Below are 22,668 nucleotides of genomic sequence, written 5' to 3'. Positions count from 1 at the left end.
AATGAAAAGCTATTTTTATTCTCCACGAAAAAGCTAAATTGATTTCGGCCCAATGCGGCCCACGTGGCGCAACGCGCGCGCACGAGAGCGCGCGGTGGCCCATAGGCGAGGCGCAGCCCACGCGCGGAGGTGGCCCGCGGCGAGGAAGCCTGCGCGTACTGGCACTCTTGCAAAAACGCCCTTGCATTATTAGAAAATAATGCGAACACTATACGTACTATTTCTATAGACAGCGACTTTGCAACAGAACCCTCAGATCTTTCTCCTGTTTATAACGGCAAGGTCCCCGGCCTCCCCCGCATGCTCTGGCGCGGCGAGCGGTGGCACTGGCGCTTGCGCCGGCCACACGGGACCCACACTGACCTATCTACGAGGCCAACGCTCACCTAGGGTTCGACGTGAAGCGATAGGCGGTGGTGGCACGAACAGGGGGTGAAGCTGAACAGGCTCCCCCCGACGGCGGGCGACCTGCAACGGCGGCAACCGCGTTCCGGTGAGCCACAGCGCTAACAGAACGGCCAACGCTCACCTAGTATATAGCTAATGCGTAGATAATTTGTAGTTCTATGCATTACTTCTTAGTTGTTAACCTAGACTGGTGCCTCTTGATGAAGGTTGGATGATATATTAGGCTGGTAGGAACTGCAGAGTATAATCTACACCTTGGTATGGTTCATGTTTTTTCTTCTCTTTGTGTGTGTAGTTTTTTGTTCCATAACCTACATGTATCCTTTGCAGCAGGTATTGTTATGTGATGCAGCTGTGAGTGGTCTATGTTTTTTTATCCTTCCAGTAGTAGCTATAACTTAAAGATTTTTCACTAATAATGATTATAGAGGACCACGAAGGGCTTGCATATTGTACTGGGTACTTCAGCTTGCAGTAGATGTTGTGAAGAGTTTCAGTGCGCTTCGTTGTTCATGGATCAACAATTTCATTCTGGCTTTTGCCTCTTCAGTGTTCTCTTTCTGTTTTGAGACGTGTCTTGTGCTGGAGCATGAGAAGGTTTGTGTATTTTTTTGAAACACTAATGTGTTATTATTGTGTTGTCTACGTTGTATGAATCATTAAATGCTTGATCCTGAATTTTCAGCAAGACCAGAAGCAAGATCTGCTGTTTGATACCTTCTGGCTGATGACATTCTTTGAATCAGTGTCCCTTGTTGGAAGTCAAGAAATCACAAATGTATTGGTTAGTGATGACGACAGTAGATTCTTATTGCTTCCCTATGCATTTGCAGCCACACTGTCGGTAGTGGGGATTCTGTATATCAGAAATGCATCAAGTACCTGTCAGAGTGCCAGTCAGCATGCATCTGCCATCGGGAGCTACCAAAAATCATTTTTTGCTCATGTCCTCAGAGTTGAGTGGTGAGTCATCTTGCTTACTCCAGAGCTTAATTTCTAATTTCTGTTGATAAAACTCCATCTATATTCCATAAATAATGTCCAGGAGCAAATTTTACCATATATAGATACAACTGAGAAATATAAGTGGTTCAATGTTTGATGACATTGTGTTTGATCTGCAGTAGTCTTCACGGTTTTATTACAAAACATGTGCAGTTCTCAGTTCTGTAACCTTTTAAAGATATTGCCATTGACTTTGTTGAATGTTGGCCATGAATATTTTGACATGAGACATAATTATAATTAAATATGACCAAGATGGGCGCACTGCCAGATATTTATGGGTTTGTCAAAATAAATTTAGCATATGAGGAATCACTTTAGTCAAATTTGAGAGATGTTTCTGAATTCTAATTTGAAAAATGCATAAAAGGAAGCAGCCATCTCTCACAATATGAACTCGTGAGTCATGATTGTTGCAGGTTAAGCTTTTCAGTGCTTGCATGTTCCATTTCCATTTCTGACCACAATTAATGTGTTTCAGACAAAAGAGTACTGATTCTGGTCTTAGCTCAAGCAAGCATCCATTTTGCTGACTCAATCTTTTGGTTTTTCTGGGCACCAACCATAGTGGTATGAGTCCAAGTTTTTCCTGCTAGTTTTCTGCCTGGTTTTCTGTATGAGTAGTGTTTCAAAAACTTGAGGCTGAAATTCTGCTACCGTTCTCATAGATCTGTTGATTGACACAGGCTGACGGAAGGTATGCTCAATTGTCAGTAATTTACCCATGTTTCTTGGCATCAAGAATGCTTGGAAGGGCTGGTTTTCCATGGTTTTATGGAGAGCTCCCTTCCGGAATGAAGACAGCTTTACAATAGCTTATATTGGCGCTGGACTCGCTTTGTCTATTGTGGCTTATGATTACCAGGTCTACTGTCCACCGTGCATATCTCTAACGCAACAACATGTAGTTGGAAATTGGCATCCAAAGTCTAATGAGAAGTTATATTCATCCTGCAGGAGATTGTAGCACTGGTGATAGTCACTACTGGAAACAGCAACATTGCCGAGGGCAAAAGACTTTGCCGAGGGCCTGATTTCGGGCACTCGGCAAATCGTTTCTTTGCCGAGGGCCGCCCTCGGCGAATCTTAGCCCTCGGCAACGGCTCGTTCGCCGAGGGCCCGACCCTCGGCAATCAACGACCCACGGCAAAGGCCCACCTTTGCCGAGGGTCGGGCCCTCGGCACAGTACCGCCTCTCGGCGACCTCGGCCGAGCGTGACGGCGGCACCGGCCGTCAGCCTTTGCCGAGGGCTCGGCGTTAGGCCCTCGGCAAAGAATTTGGAAATAAAAAATAAAACTCTTTGCCGAGGGCCCGTTGTACAGGCCCTCGGCAAATATTTTGAACGGGATGGCGCCGGCGGAAATAAAAAGAAAACATCTTTGCCGAGGGCCTTGGATGTTGGCCCTCGGCAAAGAAATTAAATAAAAAAAATAAAAAAATCTTTGCCGAGGGCTCTGGATCTAGGCCCTCGGCAAAGAGGGCCCCCATATAAAAAAGGGAACGGCCGGGTGGGCGGCCTTATCCCAAGCCGCGCCCGCCCGAGCCGCCACTGCCGCTGGTCAGCCGCCGCCGCCGCCGCGCACGCCACCGCGCGCTCGGCCGCCGCGAGGACGCCGCCGCCGCGCGCTTGCCCGCCGCCGCCGCGCAGGCCGCCGCCGCGCACGCCCGGCGCGCTCGGCCGCTGCGCGGACGCCGCCGCGCGCTCGCTCGCCGACGCCGCGCAGGCCGCCGACGCCGCTCCCCCGTCGCCCCCTCAACCTACAGTAAATCCCTCAACCTATTTATAAATTGTTGAAGTTCAAACACATCGACAGCAAATCCCTCAACCTACAGTACTACTTCCATGATGTCTAGCATCATATAATGCACATCAGTTTCAATATGTCCGTGAGACTCAATCCACTCAACACCACCATTACCCTAGAGTTTCATAAAAAAAAAAAAACATTACCCTAGAGGCACAAGGTAACTTTGTGAAGATCACATTTAAAAAAACTTGAGATTATAAATGAAAATGTTGATATTTTTTATTATATAAAAATATCAAATGTTATAGTAGACATTGACGATGTGATTGTTGTTGTGTTTGTCCGTCGGTCCATCTAACGCTGAGCCTCCAATGGTGTTTGGCCTCGAGCCCTCCACCTAGTGTTGGATGGTCCAGTTCCCATAGAAGCCAAATACAAAGATGGCGCTTTCATTGGGACAAGAACATGACCCTCGCCGCCTAGCCTAGGTAGCCCCCTACTGCACAGGGGCACAAACACGTGTGCCTCCTTGCGGCCAACCTGCCGGTCACCTTGACGTCTTCTTGGTTCTTGCACTCTGTTCATTATGATGTACTGCCTTTCATTATGATTAATCTAGCTAACCGTTACAAGTAGGTGTTTGATTATTGGCATGATAATTAACGAAATGAAAGTACGCTGATGAACACATTGCACATGTGGCCAGTCTTGCATGCCAGGCTGCCCCGGAACCGTGCATGTGATGTGAGCCCTCTGCTCCGAGCTAGCTAGCAGGTCGCCCCCTTGCAATGATTCCACCGTTAGGGCTACTGACAGTTAGTCGTCGTGGACCCACCACTGACTAATCATTAAGCTACTAAGTACATACTGATTATTAATCAGCATCGATCTAGTAGAGCGTGTAAATTTAGGATTTACTGGTTCAGTACTTTTCTGCAGTTGCACTTGTTTTATTCACTGTCTAAGCGGGTCATGTTTTGAAGCAATTACTTGGGCATGCAATGCAGGTGGTTCTGGATAACGGCCTCGTCTGGACGACCTTGCCGTCACCTTCACTTCCCCGTCCCTCGGTCGAGTAGAAGGTAAAACCATGGGTTGTCGGCCATCGCGCCGTTTTTTGATGTGGATGGCCTTCGTGCCTCTCATTGTTGATGTGTCGGCCTTTGTGCCGTGAATGTGGGTGTTGGCCATCGAGCCGATTTTTTTTGCAGGTTTTGGAAACCTCCCCGTACAGGGGAGGTTCTGCCGAAATTTTTAACTTATACCCTTTTTTTTTGCAGAGCAAAGGACGTCAAAGGAGCTTCAGAGTAGTCGATTGTCCTCGTCGGCGCTGCGACTCTCCACTGCCCCGACTCGCCACTGCCCCGCTACCCTGTCTCCACCGCCACCTTAGGTATAAACAACCTCTACTCCTGTATCTTTGTCGTAGACTGCGTAAACCAGTTAGGCGTCTCCCGTCCGAAAGAGATACGGTTGGAGGCATGCAGATCACTGTGTGTATCTGACCGTATCTGTTTCGGATTGTCCACGTTTTTTGGACAGCCCGCGTATGCGTAGATGAGGTCAGTTTCCATGCTCCGCTCCGATCCGAGCCAGAATTTCGGCAGCACCTCCCCATTGTTCTCCGAATACACAAACTTCTTTGCAGGACGTGTATTGGGAGAACATCGGAGAGGTGCTGCCGAAATTCTATCTCGGATAGGAGCGGAGCATGGAAACTGACCTCATCTACGCATACGCGGGTGGGATTAGGATCTATCCTCACCTATTAGACAGTAGGAACACCGGCTAGGTGCAGTTGATGGTTACGTTACTCGGTGATGTATTTGTCAAAGGATGGAGGACCGTCAGTGGATGTACACGGGGCGAAGAAGTCGAAACGATTACGACGTGGATTGGGTGAAGAGGACAGATGACTTCTTGAAACATGCATTTGGCGAGGGTGTAGCTAAAGGGCATTCTCTAGTTTGGTGTCCGTGTAGCCACTGTGACAACAGGAGAAGGGTGGACAAGCAGACCATGGGTAAACATCTTGTGTACCATGGTTATACGCCGGGCTACCACCGGTGGATCTACCATGGTGAAGCCGATCGTATCAGAGAGGAGGTGGTGAGACCACGTCTCGAGCCTTTTGATGATGATGCTGGGGTAGCAGACATGATAGATGACGCTCACCAAGCTCAGTTCGCTGAAGGACGTGACAAGGAGGAGATGGAGGCAAACGTAGAAGCCTTCTACAAAATGTTGGACTCGGCGTCTAAACCCCTTCACGAGCATACAAATATTTCTCAGCTGGATGCCATTGGGCGTGTGATGGGGCTGAAGGCCGAGTTAAACCTGAGTCGAGAAGGCTTCGATAAGATGTTGACTGTGTTTGGCACCATGCTACCGAAGAACCACATTCTGCCCCCCAACTTGTACGAGTCAGAAAAACTCCTTCGTGCGCTCAAGATGCCATATGATAAGATACATTGTTGTCCAAAAGGGTGTGTCCTATTTTGGAAAGAACACGAGCATGTAAAGTACTGTCCGAAGTGTGGATCCTCCAGATACCTAGAGGTAGTATCTGGTGATGGCCAAAAGGTGCAGCTTACGATCCCCGCGAGAGTCTTACGTCACCTTCCTTTCATAGCGAGGATCCAACGACTTTTCATGACCGAGGAAACTGCGAAACAGATGACATGGCACAAGAATGGCAAGCGGTACAATCCAGACAAGATGGTTCATCCATCCGATGCTGAAGCATGGCAGTACTTTAATGATCGACATCCTGAGAAAGCAGCTGAGGCTCGGAATGTACGTGTCGCCTTCGCAACAGATGGATTCAATCCTTATGGATTGATGTCTTCCCCATACACATGTTGGCCTGTGTTCACTATCCCTCTCAACCTCCCCCCTGGCATCGCCTTCCAACGACAGAACGTATTTTTGTCGTTGATAATTCCTGGACACCCAGGAAGTAATATGGGAGTGTTCATGGAGCCTGTGATTGACGAATTGATAAAAGCTTGGGGAGGGATATGGACATACGACCGAGCTACAAGGTCAAGCTTCAAAATGTACGTTTGGTATCACTACTCTCTGCATGATTTCCTGGCGTATGGGTTATTCTGCGCCTGGTGTGTTCACGGGAAGTTCCCGTGCCCAGTATGCAAGAAAGCTGTGAGGTTTATTTGGTTGAAAAAGGGTGGCAAGTATTCGTCGTTCGACAAGCATCGTCAATTCCTCCCTTCTGAACATCCATTCAGACAAGACATCAAGAACTTTACAAAAGGTGCTGCAGTGACAGACCCTAAACCCCACATTAGTAGTGGTGCCGAGGTTCATGCTCAGATAGATGCTCTCGTGCCCAACGAAGGAGGTGGTTTTGTGGGTTATGGTGAGGAACATATGTGGACTCATAAGTCCGGCTTGACCAGGCTACCCTATTTCGATGACCTTCTTCTGCCACATAACATTGATGTAATGCACACCGAAAAGAATATCGCCGAGGCACTTTGGGCAACTCTCATGAATACAGAGAAATCTAAGGACAATGTTAAGGCTAGAGTGGACCTGGCGACGTTGTGCGATAGGAAAAAACAAGAGATGCAACCTCCTAGTGGTCGAAACAAGAAGTGGAAAAAGCCTAAGGTGGATTTCGTCTTGAAAATAGATGCCAGGAGGGAAGTACTTCAATGGATCAAGAACTTGATGTTCCCAGATGGCTATGCCGCTAATCTGAGCAGGGGAGTGAACTTAGGCACTTTGCGAGTCAACGGGATGAAGAGTCATGACTACCATATATGGATTGAGCGGCTTCTCCCTGCAATGGTCCGAGGCTACGTCCCTGAGCATGTCTGGAAAGTGTTGGCAGAGTTGAGCTATTTCTTTCGCCTGCTGTGTGCTAAGGAGATATCTCGGAACATCGCTATGGAATTGGAAAAGGTGGCACCTGTGTTGGTCTGTAAGCTGGAGAAGATCTTCCCACCCGGCTTTTTCTTGTCGATGCAGCATCTGATCGTGCACCTTCCCACTGAAGTACGTTTGGGGGGGCCTGTGCAGTTTCGTTGGTGCTTTCCAGTCGAGAGAGGACTAAAGACTGTTCGCAAGAAATGTACAAATAAAGCCAGAATTGAGGCTTCCGTTGCAGAGGCATACCTGCGGGAGGAGGTGGCCTACTTCACAACGCTGTACTACAAGCCGAACCTTCCTAGCAATCAAAATCCACTCCCTCGTTACAATGCTGATGAAAATGAATCGACCCTCGGCCTTTTCCAAGGACAACTCGGTAGCACAAGTGGATCGACCGTTATGATCTTGACAAATAAAGAGTGGCGCAGTATCATGTTATACGTGTTGAATAACGTTACTGAGGTGCAACCTTTCATCAAGTAAGTTCTCAATGATCTTGTTTCAATACGTCGTTACTATTCAACGTCCAACCCTATTGATTCTCGCTCCAACAGGGAATTTGTTCGTGAATCCTGGCATGAACCTAGGGATCCTACCCCGCAGGAACAAGACACCCTTCTATCGTGGGGCGCGGGAGCGGATAGGCCTGATTTCATTTCTTGGTTTAAACGAAAGGTAATGTCCAATTTAGCTTGTACATTCGATATTCGAATATAACGATCTATCATGTTTGAGCTTGCAGGCCCAGACTGATTCGTCCATGAGTGATGAGTTGAAACAAGTTGCGAACGGCTGCCAAGCTAGGGTGAAGTCATTTACCGGATATGACGTGAATGGTTATCGTTTCCACACAACAAGATACGAGCAAACCCGGCCCAATCGGAAAACCACAAATAGCGGAGTTTGTACGCCTGGCACTGATGGTCTCGACTACCATGGAAGAGTTGAGGAGATCTACCAACTAGAATTTGATGGTGACAAACCTCTTAAACCTGTCATGTTCAAATGCCATTGGTTCAATCCTCGCGAAACGAGACTGACCCCTCATCTTGGGCTAGTCGAGGTGCGAGAAGATTCTGTTTATCCGGGAAAAGACATCTACATTGTGGCTCAACAGGCCGTGCAGGTGTATTACACGAGATATGCCAACCAAGCCAAACAGGAGCTTCAGGGTTGGGCTATTGTGCACCAGGTTTCTCCACACGGCAAACTACCAACCCCTAACGATGACGATTACAACTTTAACACAAACACATATGATGGAGAGTTCTATCAGGAAGATGGGCTACCGGGGACGCTTCAGATAGTCCTACCCGAGGCCCTCGAAATGGAAGTAGACAACGAAACAGTTGATGACGAGGACGATGGAGATGTGGTGCAAAATGCCAAGGACATACAAATGCTTGAGCGATTACTTGTAGCAAGTGACGAGGACGATAACATAGAACCCTCGGATAGTGTTGCCTATTTGGATAATGTTGACAGTGATGACGAGACCTATAATCCCAATCATGAAGATTATTCGTAATACATGTAATACTATGTCTTGTTTATTTATTTTCATTTATATTTTGTTTATTTATTTTCAGTCTCTAATATGTGTACTAACAAGTCTTGTTCATTCTTCGTGCGTGCAGGTGATTGATCAAAGATGGCGAGTAGCCGGCCACGATGTGACACACCCTCGGCTTACGCGAGGAGGCCGCCGGAGGAGGGGGAGGCAGGCGAGGGACAGTTGCAGGAGGCAGCGGGAGGACGAGGGACAACGGCAAGAGGCCGCGGGAGGAGGGGGAGGCAGATGACAGGAGGCAGTGGTAGGAGGCAGCGGACTCAGCCCCCTGAGCCCGTGCCACCGATGGAGGAGGAGGAGGAGGAGGTCGAGGAGGAGCAGGGTGCGGCGCCCGAGGACGAGGGAGGCGAGGCGTCGGGTGTCTACCAGCGAGGCCCGGCGAAGCTCCCTTCGTTTCCGCTTCCTCAGAACCGTCTAGTGCTTCGCCCTGTGCCGCCCAAGTAAGTAAATATAAATGATATCACAACTACTTCATATGATATGTTTGAAATCGAAAGAGAAACTGATAAATTTTCTTCTTACTTGTGCAGGGCTTGGGAGGTGTTGTCAGGTACTCCTCTGCGCTCTCCCGCGACCGTCTTGGGTGTGTTGTGTCGGAAGTGGTTCCCCGGCATTGTGGAGTTGCCGTCGGAGGCCCGAGAGCCAGCCTACACGTGGGAGAGGTACGCCCTGGGCGAGGACGACCAGTACCGCAACAAGCAGGAGCGGATACTTGCTGAGTTTTGGGTAAGTTCCTCTCGCACAACATTAATCAATCCTTCACATTGAATTCTATTTTTTTCAAATAACGATTGGATATATCATCTTTTATGCAGAGGTTTTTCAGGGCCGAAGAAGGAACCGAGGGCCTCGCTGATCATGTGGCGCATGCAGCCTGTAGGAAGTATGTCACCGACATGTTTCATGAGGCGCGCGTCCAGGCCCACATAGACTACTACGCGTCGGCTCGTAGAATGACAGTCACCAAGAGGGAGGCTCGACAGATGACGCTGACCCAGGAGCAGTACCTTGAGGTACATGAATAACATTGATATTGTTTTGTTTTTGAATTAAATATGTTCAATTTCATCTTCATATATGTCAAACACTCGTTGACATGTAGGTGATTCCCTGGTGGTGCCGAGCGCATGCCGACGCCTGGACAATGATCGTGGCTAGGTGGTTCACGCCGGCCTGCATAGAGAAGCACGAGTCTCAGCGGGCACTGCGTATGCTCAGGCCAGCTGCCACTCACCATCAAGGCAGCAGGAGTCTCCCCGGATTCAAATCGGCATATGTAAGTGATTTTTCTTCTATTTAGTTTCACGCTTAACGTATGCCTGATTGCTCACCACCTGCCGCCTTTCTCGCAGGAGGCTGCGCACCCGGACGAGGATGTCTCGATGTTCACGGCGTGGGCTATGTCCCACCAGACCAGGGTGGCCGGCGACGTCACCTGGGACCCGGCTGCCCCTCGCGAGGCATACTCCGACCCTAACGTGTACACTAAAGTCCAGGAGTACACGTCGGCGGTACAGCAGCGGCACGGGCCAGAGTACGACGTCCGCACCGAGCCCATTGATGCCGAGGCCATCATGAGGCTCGGTGGCGGCAGGAAGCACGGCCGGACGTGGATTGCGAACGCCGCCATCGACCCCACCACTGTTCCCACTCTGAGCCAGCTCTGAGCACAGAGCACGAGTTCCAGCCAGCCCATACGCTCACGGCCTACTCCGACACTGCAGCGGGTCGATGCGCTCGAGGTAATTATTGTTTTACTCGTCGTAAATTAATATTCTCACACTTGAGTTAGTTTTGCATTACTGAAATATTGGAGTGCAATATTGCAGGCCCAGAACAACGAGAAGACGGCGCAGATCACGGCCCTCACTGCTCGGCTGGAGGCTGAGCAGGCCGCTCGGCAGGCCCAGGAGGTCAGGATTGCAGAAATGATGCAAATCATGCAAGCTCTTGGGCAGAAGACGGGTGTGCCTGTGCAGATGTCAGCTCCTCCGCCTCAGGTGCCGCACGCGTTTGCAGCTACTCCTGTAAGCGTTAAAGTTCACTTCTCGCTTGTGTGACATAGAAACCCAGAGAACACTAGCTACTGATTTGCTTGTATGACATAGAAACCCAGACAACACTAGCTATAAAAATTTTGATAGGTTTCTGTCTAAATACTAAAACTGTAGTCCTAGAATAATTACTGCAATCTCACATAAGCATATAATTGTTTGTGCAGCCTCAGTCGGCGGGTTTCAATAACCCCCCTCGTGCGTCACCTGATTCTGGAGGCTTCGTTACACCACCCTCGACGCAGAGGCCAGACGGTTGGGAAGGTTGGTGACGCAGAGGCCAGACGGTTGGAGAGGTTGGCCAGCCTCAGTCGGATTTGAACTTGTGGACTTGACACTTGAGTTAGATTGTGGACTTATGGAATTGTTGAATTTGGACTTGTGATGATACATGTGATATCTGTGAGATATATGTGATATTTGTGAGATATATGTGATGATTGTGATATTTGTGGGATATTTCTGCTGTTGAATATATATATATATATATTTTGTCTGCATGGAAAGCAAGAAACAGGTGGAATGTTGAAAATTTTCACTGGTCTTTGCCGAGGGCCTTGACCATAGCCCTCGGCAAAGAAAATCCCAGGAAAAATTAAAAACAGGTCTTTGCCGAGGGCCTTAACCATAGCCCTCGGCAAAGAAATTCCCAGGAAAAATTAAAAAGTAGGTCTTTGCCGAGGGTTTTGAACACAGCCCTCGGTAAAGAAATTCCGAGACAAAAATAAAAACGTAGGTCTTTGCCGAGGGCCTTCGATATAGCTCTCGGCAAAGAAATTCCGAGAAAAAAAAAGAAAATAGGTCTTTGCCGAGGGCCTGTATGTCAGCCCTCGGCAAAGAAGCCGTGGAAAATAACCGCGTACCTAACGGCTACTTTACTTTGCCGAGGGTCGCCGTTAGCCCTCGGCAAATACTTTGCCGAGTGCCCGATAAAAGGCCCTCGGCAAAGAGTCCTTCGCCGACGTTTTTTTTCCCGAGGGTTCTTCACCGAGGGCTGCCCTCGGCAAATCCTTCGCCGACGGCTGAAGAGCCTTTGCCGAGGGCTTCAGGCCCTCGGCAAAGACCCTGCGTCCAGTAGTGAGTGTTCTGCATCTTCCATGCATGTATGGGCTTTATTCTGCCTTCACTAGCAAGATTGAGAACAATGTAAGTTGCTGGTGCAAGTACGATCAAGCTTAAATGACAGTCTAGCAGTTTCTATTTACAAAACTGGCATCACTGTAGGTACCTGTGTGGGGGCATGATGAGCTTTTCACTGTCACTGGTAAATGCCAGTATCTTTGTTTTCCTGTTACAGGTATCCATCTGAAGTCCCCTTGTGAGTGAACGAACGTTTTTGTGCAAATGTTCACACAACGCTGCTTACTACTTGAAGAGCATCCATATGATGGATTTTGGTTGCCTGGCGAATATGGTCTCTGTTTTGGTAAAAACCTTTTTGTTTGGCAAACTATATCAATGTTTCACTCTATTGACTTCATTTTTATTTTTAGCTAGTATTCTCTTATTTATGTTGCCCGTACATTTCTGGAGGACCAATATGGCTAGTAGGTTACCGAAGCTTATATCTTTTGTCATCCTTTTTAGGTTGGTTTCCTCGACTTTTGTCATCCTTTTTTAAGTTTGGTGTTCACATTGTTGTCAGTCTTCTAATTAGGGATGGGAGATGGGGAATAGTAGGGCCTTGCAGAATTAAGCATCAGGATCCTTGTGAATTGGACTTGTAATGATAGTTTATATAATGCTCTTGTGCTTGTGGTCAGATTTGAATTATATATGTTCTGTTCAGATTTGAATTATATATATATATATGTTCTAGTCGAATTTAAATTTTTTTGACGGAAAAATGTACTATAGGGGCGGTTCTAAATTGAACCGCCCTTACAAATCGATTTGTAGGGGCGGCTGATAACACCAGCCACCTCTGACCTAGTGTGGACCGGGATCCCACTTCCAAGAGGGTATTGCTGTAAAACACGTGTAATCAGATCATGTGATCTATCAGCATGTACTGACATCTTCTGTTGTTCACCTTATCCTCAGATTCCTGTTTTAAAAATTCCTACATTCCAAACACCTTTCTCTCATCTATTTTGTGTTTTGTGTGTTTTCTATCTCTTTTTTTGTCATTGCGTTCCTATGCCTTTCCTGTGTTCTTTCTTCTCTCCTTTATTTTCTATTCCTTTATTCCAAACTCGTTCTTTGTTATAGAGCAGGTGAGGACAGCGAGGAGACGGTTTCCAAAATCCATATACAAGTCTTCCTTCTTGACTACGGAGTATGATACCTGGGGTCACGGATGAGGAGAACATTTAAAATCCAGACAAAGCTAGTGACACCTGCCTAATTCCCAGCATGAGGGTACAAATTAAAATGGAGCTAAGTACATGTGATGTATGAACAACCATGGAGATTCAAATCGAAAAAAAGTACTACATTAGTCGTTCTCCACCACACCTTGATGTTCACCACGTGCATAGCTTCAAAACCGGCTGCTCCGAGTCTTTATTATCTTGCACTTACCGGAAGAGTTGCTCCTTTCTTTCTCCAGCTCAAGCAGAAATGGCTTCAGAGGGAGCACATCAGGCTTCAGAGGTACTACTACTCCTAGTGATTAACTAACTAAAACTCTTACAACTACTACAAGCGAGCAAGTTCACTACTGCAACAAGCTGCTAGTGATAGTTCTAGTTCATTTCGCCCATTTCCCATCAGTTATGAGCGGCGAGCATGACGACATTGCCGATCATAGCTCGAAACCGCAGATGCCAAAAGCGACGGCCAGCTTGATGTTGATGGCCAGATTCCCGAGCCATTCCAGCACCGCTGCTGGTGACAGGGCAGCGGCGGCCTGCTCCAGCTCGAAGATGATGGCTAGTAGGAGGTAGGTGATGAGGGCCAGGAGCGCGAGCAAGACGACGAGCACGAGGAGGACGGGGTCGCGCTCGTGCGTAGTGGCAACCCTCTCCAGGAAGCCGAGAGCCGGCACCAGGACGTGGGGGAAGCCAACGGCGACACTGATCACGAACCTGGATGAGTCCGCGAGGGGGGAACGGGAAGCCATTGCCGCTTATCACTGCAGGGTAGTAGAGCGGAGCAGTGGGCACTTGGGCAGGCCGGCGTGAGAGTGGTGAAGGTGAATGGGGTAAGGCCTTATTTTATAGGTTTTATTTATCCATTTCATACATGTTGTCTTTTTTTTTTGACATGGATGTCGTCTCGCTTGTTCATCAACCAACGCTTGCTCCCGCGCCTGTCACATCAAGCACCGCCCACCCGGCTCACGAAGCGGTCTCCCGTGGGCCGTGGCGCCTTTTTCCCGCGCATCTCTCTGGCTGGCTCTCCTCTCTTGTCATCTTTGCCACTCCCAATTCCAAGCCTCTCTCTGGCTCTCAGCGGCGCCTTTTTTTTTTTGTTTGAATCATGATTTATGAATCCTTTATCTGGCTGCTCGACGGCTTGGCAGATAAAGTCATAAAATGGAGGAGAGACGACCGGATGCCTTTTATCCAGCTCCTCGACGGCTTCCCAGAAAGAGTGAACCGAGGTGCTGGAATGGGAGCCCCAGACCCCAGTGGAGGGCTGGGAGATGGGGGACGAAATGCCATGCATGACTGTTTACCATGCATCAAGCACTTCGATTGCTAACCCTCCCTTGGCGTGATTTCCATCTCTGCAGGGCTGCCATTGCCCAGCGGCGGGAGTCTACAGACGAACGCAGAACGCTTGACGTCCCTCCATGTTCTCTCTCTCTTATGCACGGACACATGTGCTTGCACTGAGGTGTCGCTTTCCTGCTCCCATATTTCTCTCGCACCGTTTCTCTTTCTTTGCTCCATCTTTTGCTTTTGGGATCATGATTCGGCCTTCTATTGTGGGAGAAAGGACACACGTTCTTCCTTTCTGTCCTTTCCAGCTCTGCTGCTGCGCTCTAGTAAAGTGTAGCAGCACGAGCTCAGTAACTCCTGGCCCGCTAAAAGCGAGTGCTCGCACGAATCTGTCTTTTTGGTTCAGCATCTCCTATTCTTGGAAACTTTCAGCCAGCTTTCAGGAGCTCTCGGCCGTGGACGAGCCCGTACTCGGGCTGACGCGCCGGCTTCATTCTCGGTCATCATCTACTGCAGCGAGCGGAGAGGCTTGTATTTTATGCAGTTCAACGTATGAATTTTTTTTTAGCACCATAAGATTAAGATCTAACAGCTTTCATCCTTCTTTTACCTTCAGCCTCTAGCCTTTTTCTACCTTCAGACAATCACAAATCACAATATCACAGATCATAAGAAATATTTTTTTTATAGAAGGACAAATCACAGACCACAGAGGTGTTTATGTGTTCGTTATGACATATGGGCCCTAGACGTCATAAATATAAAAAAATTCATGTGTTTTTTTTTTTGCTAAAATACATGTGTGTTGTATAGCATTTCTGTCGCTGAACGACGGTGAAGGAACATTCCAAGACAAGACGTGTGCTCGTCTAGCGTCGTCCACGGCACATCTTTCTGCTCTTTCCTCCCAAGCTCTACTTTACACGTCAATAAAGTTTTATGTATAAAAACTATGTATATGTATATGTATATGTATATGTATATGTATATGTATATGTATATGTATATGTATATGTATATGCATATGTATATGTTCCGTTCATCTGTCTCAGCTAGCATAGGACCAAGCAATCCCTATACCCAGACCCCTCTTCTCCTTTATATTTAATTAGTCTGTAAGTGTATTATTTGTGCCCGAGAGAACTACCGGTAACTACTTGAACTATGGAGCTGGCGTATGGTCTGAATCAACGAGAGTGTGATACTTAAAATAAAATCATTATTATAGGAAGAACATTATTTCTCTGGATGCTAAATAAAGAGATTGAAATAACCTTACTAAATTTTAAGTAAGCACTCTTACCCGCACCGGATTCGTATGGAAGATCGTATAAAAGAAATATAACGTTGCTGTAGGAATTCTAAAAAAGAAAGAAAGACAGAATATGGATCCTTTATTTTGTTCGTAAATTTTGTTCATATTAAACAGTGACGCGGCCGCGCGATGCCGAGCCGGGCCGCTAGCTGTTTTGGTCGTGCGCGGCATTTGGTTTCGGTTTGGAAGGCCCGTGCCGAGGACGAGCAAGGCCTGCTTGGAAACGCGCATGGCTATTTCAAGGACCCGGATCAATGTTCTGACGGATAACTTAACTGGAACCGGATAGAACCTGGGGTAGGAAACAACAAGAATCAGGGGTTTAGAAGAGGAATAGAAGAACAGGGGTTCAGAGTATTCTGTTATTCATTTGATGCCGATTCAGTTACAACCGGATGAAAGGTCCTAATATGGCTAGAGGGGGGTGAATACAAACCAATTAGAGCAATTTGATTAGTAAGACAAATAGCGAAATGCAAGCTTGCTCTAGCTCTACGAGGGTTGCAAGCCACCTATCCAATAATTCTAGTTGCAATGATTACTAGACACACAACTTGCTTTGATACTACTCACTAAGAGTTCTCAGTCTTGCTACACTAAAGAGCTCCACTAGATGAACTTAAATAACAAATCAAGCTCTCAATTCTAATTACACTAAAGAGCTTGCCACAACTAGTTTGCAAGAATATAAAAGAGTGAGTAGGGTGATTATACCGCCGTGTAGAGGGATGAACCAATCACAAGTTGAAGATGAAATCAATCACCGGGAGAATTCTAAAGGGCAAGAGACAACCAATTTTCTCCCGAGGTTCACGTGCTTGCCAACACGCTACGTCCCCGTTGTGTCGACCAACACTTGGTGGTTCGACGGCTAAGAGGTGTTGCACAAACCTCGTCCACACGATTGGACACCGCAAGAACCTACCCACAAGTGAGGTAACTCAAAGACACGAGCAATCCACTAGAGTTACCTTTCGGCGCTCCGCCGGGGAAGGTACAAATCCCCTCATAATCACCGGAGATGGCCACGAACAATCACCAACTCATGACAATCCTCCACCGCTGCACCGAGCCGTCTAGGTGGTGGCAACCACCAAGAGCAACAAACGAAATCCGCAGCAAAACACAAATACCAAGTGCCTCTAGATGCAACCACTCAAGCAATGCACTTCAATTCTCTCCCAATCTCACAATGATGATGAATCAATAATGGAGATGAGTGGGAGGGCTTTGGCTAAGCTCACAAGGTTGCTATGTCAATGCAAATGGCCAAGAGAGTGAGCTTGAGCCGACCATGGGGCTTAAATAGAAGCCCCCACGAAATAGAGCCGTTGGGCTCCTCACTGCACTGAACACGGGCCGACCGGATGCTCCGGTCATATTGACCAGACGCTAGACCTCAACGTCCGGTCGTGCGATGTGCGCCACATGTCATTGGCTTCAAACGTCGATCGCCCGATTTCAACGGCCAAGTGATGACCGGACGCGTCAGTTAGAAAGTGACCGGACGCTGGACCCCAGCGTCCGGTCATTTCCAGTAAGGTTCTAAACGCGAGATTTTATGATCGGACGCGTCCAGTCATGCTCGACCGGACTCACCCAGCGTCCGGTCACTCAACTTCTCTTCTGTACGCCCTACGTCAGCGTACGTCAGCACTGACCGGACGCACCCTACCAGTGTCCGGTCGCTTTTAGCGCCAGCGTCCGGTCGAAGACCGAAACACGCGCCCTCTGCTCCCACTGACCGGACGCGCCGGTCCAACCGAGACCAGCGTTCGGTCACTTACAGTGACCTTCGTCTTTTCTGTCTAGGGCGCCGGTGAAGTTTTCTACCCTTGCTCAAATGTGCTAACCACCAAGTGTATCACCTTGTGCACATGTGTTAGCTTATTTTCATAAACATTTTCAAGGGTGTTAGCACTCCACTAGATCCTAAATGCATATGCAATGAGTTAGAGCATCTAGTGGCACTTTGATAACCGCATTTCGATACGAGTTCCACCCCTCTTAATAGTATGGTTATCGATCATAAATGTGATCACACTCGCTAAGTGTCTCGATCACTAAAATAAGATGGCTCCTACAATTTTATCTTTGCCTTGAGCCTTTTGTTTTTCTCTTTCTTCTTTTCCAAGTTTAAGCATTTGATCATCACCATGCCATCACCATCGTCATGATCTTCGCCATTGCTTCATCACTTGGAGTAGTGCTACCTATCTCATAATCACTTTGATAAACTAGGTTAGCACTTAGGGTTTCATTAATTAACCAAAACTAAACTAGAGCTTTCACCGGGTACACATGAGGCCACGCCTTACAGCCATAATGACAGGCCTAAGTGGCTACTAACGACTCACTCAATCACAACGTAAACACCGTTACCCAATATGGTAATGCTACCATTAAGACGTCCGGAACGTCTCGCCCTTACCTCTTTCCGTGCTCCTCATCTCCTGCCGCAGCGCACCAACGCCCGGTGTCCTTCTCCACCGGGCGACCCCAACGTCCGCAGATCCGGCGGCCCTCTCCCCCACCCCGGCACAGATCCATAGAGCAGGGCGAGATCCATGGAGGTGGCGCAGCGGTGTTGCAGTGGAGTGGGTGGCTCTTCACCTCGGCGCGGCGCCCTCCCCACCCCTGACGGCGTCCTCTCTCACACGGGCGACCGAGCTTCCCCTACCCTGGCGGCTATGGTGCTCCTCGCCCCCCATCCCCCACTGTCGCCGCCGAGCCAAGCCTGGTATTGGTAGCGTTGGTGGCGGTGGTGCTCGTGCGGCACCGCTCGACGTCGGCTCCAACTAACCCCGACGGTTGGAATCAACCGGCCTAGGCTTTTTCCCCTCCCCTATGTTGCAAATATATGTTTCAGGTGTTTTAGTCGTTTCAAAGGTATGTTGCAGTTGTTTCTTAAGGATGTTGCAAAAGTAGATGGGGGGATGTTGCACATGTTGTAAGTGCTTTAGAAGCATGTTGCAAGTGCTTGTTCAAAATGTTTCATCTTATTTCCAGACGTATGTTGCAATCATTTTTTATCTGGATGTTGCATATGTTTTCACATATATATAGCAACAATATGTTCTAAATGTTTCAGTTGTTTCAGTCTTATGTTGCTTAAGTGTTTTTCATGTTGTAATTGTTTTATCTGAATGTTGCATATGTTTCATACACATGTTGCAATCGTATGTCCCATATGTTTCATCAGTTTCAAATGTATGTTGCATTTGAGTGTTTCATGTTGCAAGTGCAGACCGTCGACTTTGGTATCTATGAGGGCGAGCAGGGCCATGCCTCCACCATCGATGCGTGGAGGAGGCGCAGGCCACCGCCAGCGTTGTGGGGAGGAGGAATAGGCCACGCGGTGCTGTTGTGGAAGAGGTGGGGGTGAGTCTTCCGGGTGGCCTCAAAGAGACGGGCGCCACGTCGGTGTGAAAAGAGGCGAGGGCGAGTCATCCGAGCAGCGTGGGCAGCGGATCTGAAGCGAGCAGTTCGGATACGAGCGTGGGAAACGGAGCTGACGCAGACGGCGCATGAATCCAAACAGATAGGGCAGAGCAGCCACGAGTGTTTGGACAGACGCAGGCATCTAGGCTGGGCGCAGTGCTACCGTACCCAATAACGGCAATACTACCAGCCGAACACTATAGACCGTCAGGTAACAGACAGAAGCCCATGCATTCAGTACTTTAGACTTCACCCTGTAAGGAAAATGGACCCTAGGCCAATTTACTTTGGATTTTGGTGTTTGATGACCAACACAACCAAATTGGACTAATGAATTTGTAAGTAATTGTTTTGTAGTTCAATAGGGTGCAAAACGTAACTTGGATGAAGGTGACATGATGATCCTACGATCAACATCATAAGCAAGACCCTAGAAGCACGAGAGAAGACCTAAGATATCAAGCAAAGTCCAAGCACAAAGATGGAAACCAAGCCGGACGTAAGATCACGAAGAAACGAGCTCGGCAGAGGTGACTGGACGCGACCCTATAAGTGACCAGACGCTTCCGATCAGTAGTCCGAGACTGCGGCAAGCGTCAGCATGCGACCGGACGCTGAAGAAGAAACATGACCGGACTCAACGATGGCACTGTTCCTCGTCACGGCAATGTCTTCAGTGTGACCGGACGCGGTGGCACTGGACGACCGGACGCAGGAACTGCAGCGTCCGATCGAGTCTAGAGAGGTTCCAGAGCGGCGCCAGCGTGACTGGACGCGTCCGATCGACAGTGACTGGACTCAGCGCCGAGTCCGATCAACGCGCGCGCTCCAACGGTCGGGACGACCGAATGCGTCCGGTCAGGACGACAGCAACGTCCGGTCAGTAGCAGAAAGCTAGGGTTCATCCCCAACGGCTACTTTCTCAGTAGGGCTTATAAATAGACCGCCCCAACCGGCCATTTGACAAAATGTGGAGCTGAGGAAACATACCAAGGGTGTTAATACACCATTTTAGTGATCTTCACTTGCATAGTGCTTAGTGATTCATTAGGTGATTGGCGTAGGTGCTTTGCGAAGTGTTTAGGTTGATTAGACCACCGCTTATGCGCTTGCTCTAGGTTTAGGCCTAGTGTTTATTGAAATTTGCATACCTCTTACCACTTGGTACTTGCGCGCACCATTGTTGTACATCGGTGGGGCTTGTAGTCTTGCGAGATCACACCAACCGTGTTTGTGGTGTAGCCGCCACCGTGTATCGAAGGGAACAAGGCCCGCGGCGGTTCGGCCGGAAGCTTGATAGTGAAGACGGCGGGGAGCGGTCCAGAAGAGTCTTGCCGGAAGGCACATCGGAGACCCACTTGCGCGTGGAGAAGGCCCGAGGCTATCTACGGAGTTACCCGACCGGGAGCTTGGCCCTTGCGAGGGGCTCCAATGAGGACTAGGGGGAAGCTTGCGCGCTTCTCGATACATCGGTAAAAATACCGGAGTCGTCGACGGAAGTTTGCATATCTCTACCATACTCTTTAGCTTCCGCATTTACATTGTTTGCATAACTCCTTTTACGGTAGAAATAGCAACGCACTAGCAAAACCGTAGTTGCACATTTAGATAGTTTATCTTTTGCATATGTTTTGCTAAGGTTAAAAAAAAGACCATAGTTTAGAGTTAGAGTTTTTAAGTTGCCTATTTCACCCTCTCTCTTAGGCGCCACAGTCTGCTTCACACCCCACCTTTGACGCCTTCTCCTCCGGACAGGCTAGGTCCGTCTGAAGTCCGTATCCACATCAACAGAACCAACATCCGAAGACGAAGTAGCGGACAGGTTGATAGAGCGGTTCAAAGGACGAGCTGCTTTTTGAGAGAAGGACGAGCTGCAGCTCCTGCCCAAGTTTTCCACACTAGGCCACTTTCCCAATGAAGGAACTCAACTACTCAAGGGTATCTGTCAACGATCAATGCAAATCAAGTGCCTTGCAAATTTTGTGGCAGTAGTTACCGTCACAAGATTTCTATCATGTACCTAACCCTGTTTTTCATCCGTGTGGTTCAAGGTTTTCATGCGAAGAAAGCTTCAGTGTAACATATATGTACGTTTAGCCGCTGTGTACGTTGTAACTGAAAGCTGTATATTTATCAGCAGAGCATTAGTACTGCGGCTACTGCCTGACCGGACGCAGCTTTGTATCACCGTGTTGCCGTGTATGTGCATATATGTGTTGAATCTTGAATGTGTTTTGTTACCGCCATGAGCCATCTTTGTCTGGTTCAAGCAATTGGGAGTATGAGTATTCCTTGCCTGAAGTTCTGACCTTTTTAACAATGTGCAGCCACTGAGGTCCTCGTGATTGGCCGTTGCACCTGGTTGGTCTGGTGCTTGGGAGATGGTTGATGGAACGTTCACGCTCAAAACCAGGGCTAGGTTTTCTTCCTCGTTTTCCATTTCGGAAAAGACGATGGATGTGTTCCTGGGACGGTGGATTAGTGCTCACGTCTTCTTGAGGTAGATGGCGCACTGCGTTTCTGGCTTTATAGTCTTAAAATCTGAACTCACCAACTAAGTCGAGTATTTCCGCCTGTCACGAGGACGACCCGTCGCCCGAGTATTCCCTCCTGGTTTTACCCATCGCCGAGTATTCCCCCGCCTGTCAAGTCCTTGCTCGGATCTCCAGGGTCTCTTTGTTTGGATTTTACATCCACTTTTGTTGCTTGTATTGTATCCATGCAATAGAGCTTCTTGCTCGAGTATCCAGTAAAAAAAACATTGCATATTGCATATATCAGATATTAGTGCTTGTATCCATGCAAAGCTTCTTGCTTGATTCCTAGCTCCACCACTGCCCACTGGCTGTCAGCAACAAAGCAATCCACAATTCCACGTGATGTTCATCCGATCCACGACCTGTCCTATGTTCCAAGCTGTTCACGTCCAGTTTCCCATGCGTGCGCGCGCGCACACAGAATATTACTATACCACTAGTAGTAAACACAACCACTCTGTTCGCTGATGCTGAAATTTGGCTTATGCTGAAATGTTGTGAGAGGAAAACACTATTCCATGGCTGAAAAATAGTTCTGAATAAGCTCAAGCGAATAGGGGAACATGTCCCTACAATAATTCCTATCACACTCACCCAACCCTACTTTACTATTCAGTGTCCATCTATATACATTTGCCAAAACACACGCCGTCTCACAGTTTCAGCTTCTTCCCACATCTGGGACCCAAACTTTGTATGTGAACATATATGATGATAAGGCGGCACTACAGACTGTTAGCCTTCAGAAATAGCGCCTTCTTCAACTCAAGATAAGAGCTGGTACAGATGAACACTGATGTTGCATCATTTGGAAACATCATTCGACGTCCTTGTCCATAGGTTCAGTGAAATTTTGTGGTCAGCATTGCGAACGTTATTATACCAAAACAGAGAAAGAGGGTGAATGGGTGGGTGGTGATGGTGGTGAGAGGTAGGCTTCACATCATTTCGACCATACAGTTGTTTCTGTTTGGAATGTACTTTTTTTTTCTCTGGAGTGCATCATCAAGTAAAGGATGAGTGCATCGGTTTCACTCTATTGACCATCTATTTCTGTGTTATATATTCTGTTCTTGATTGGATGGAT

General features: G+C 48.1%; 1 pseudogene; it reads left to right on the top strand.

Moving 5' to 3' along the window:
• Positions 1 to 754: 754 nt before the first annotated feature.
• On the top strand, positions 755 to 12,240 carry LOC136525743 (uncharacterized; annotated as a pseudogene).
• The last annotated feature ends 10,428 nt before the right edge of the window (positions 12,241 to 22,668 follow it).

Source organism: Miscanthus floridulus, chromosome 19, assembly GCF_019320115.1.
Source record: "Miscanthus floridulus cultivar M001 chromosome 19, ASM1932011v1, whole genome shotgun sequence".
Lineage (NCBI taxonomy): Eukaryota > Viridiplantae > Streptophyta > Magnoliopsida > Poales > Poaceae > Miscanthus > Miscanthus floridulus.
Note: the sequence above shows the minus strand (reverse complement) of the source record. Positions and strands in the feature narration are given on the sequence as shown.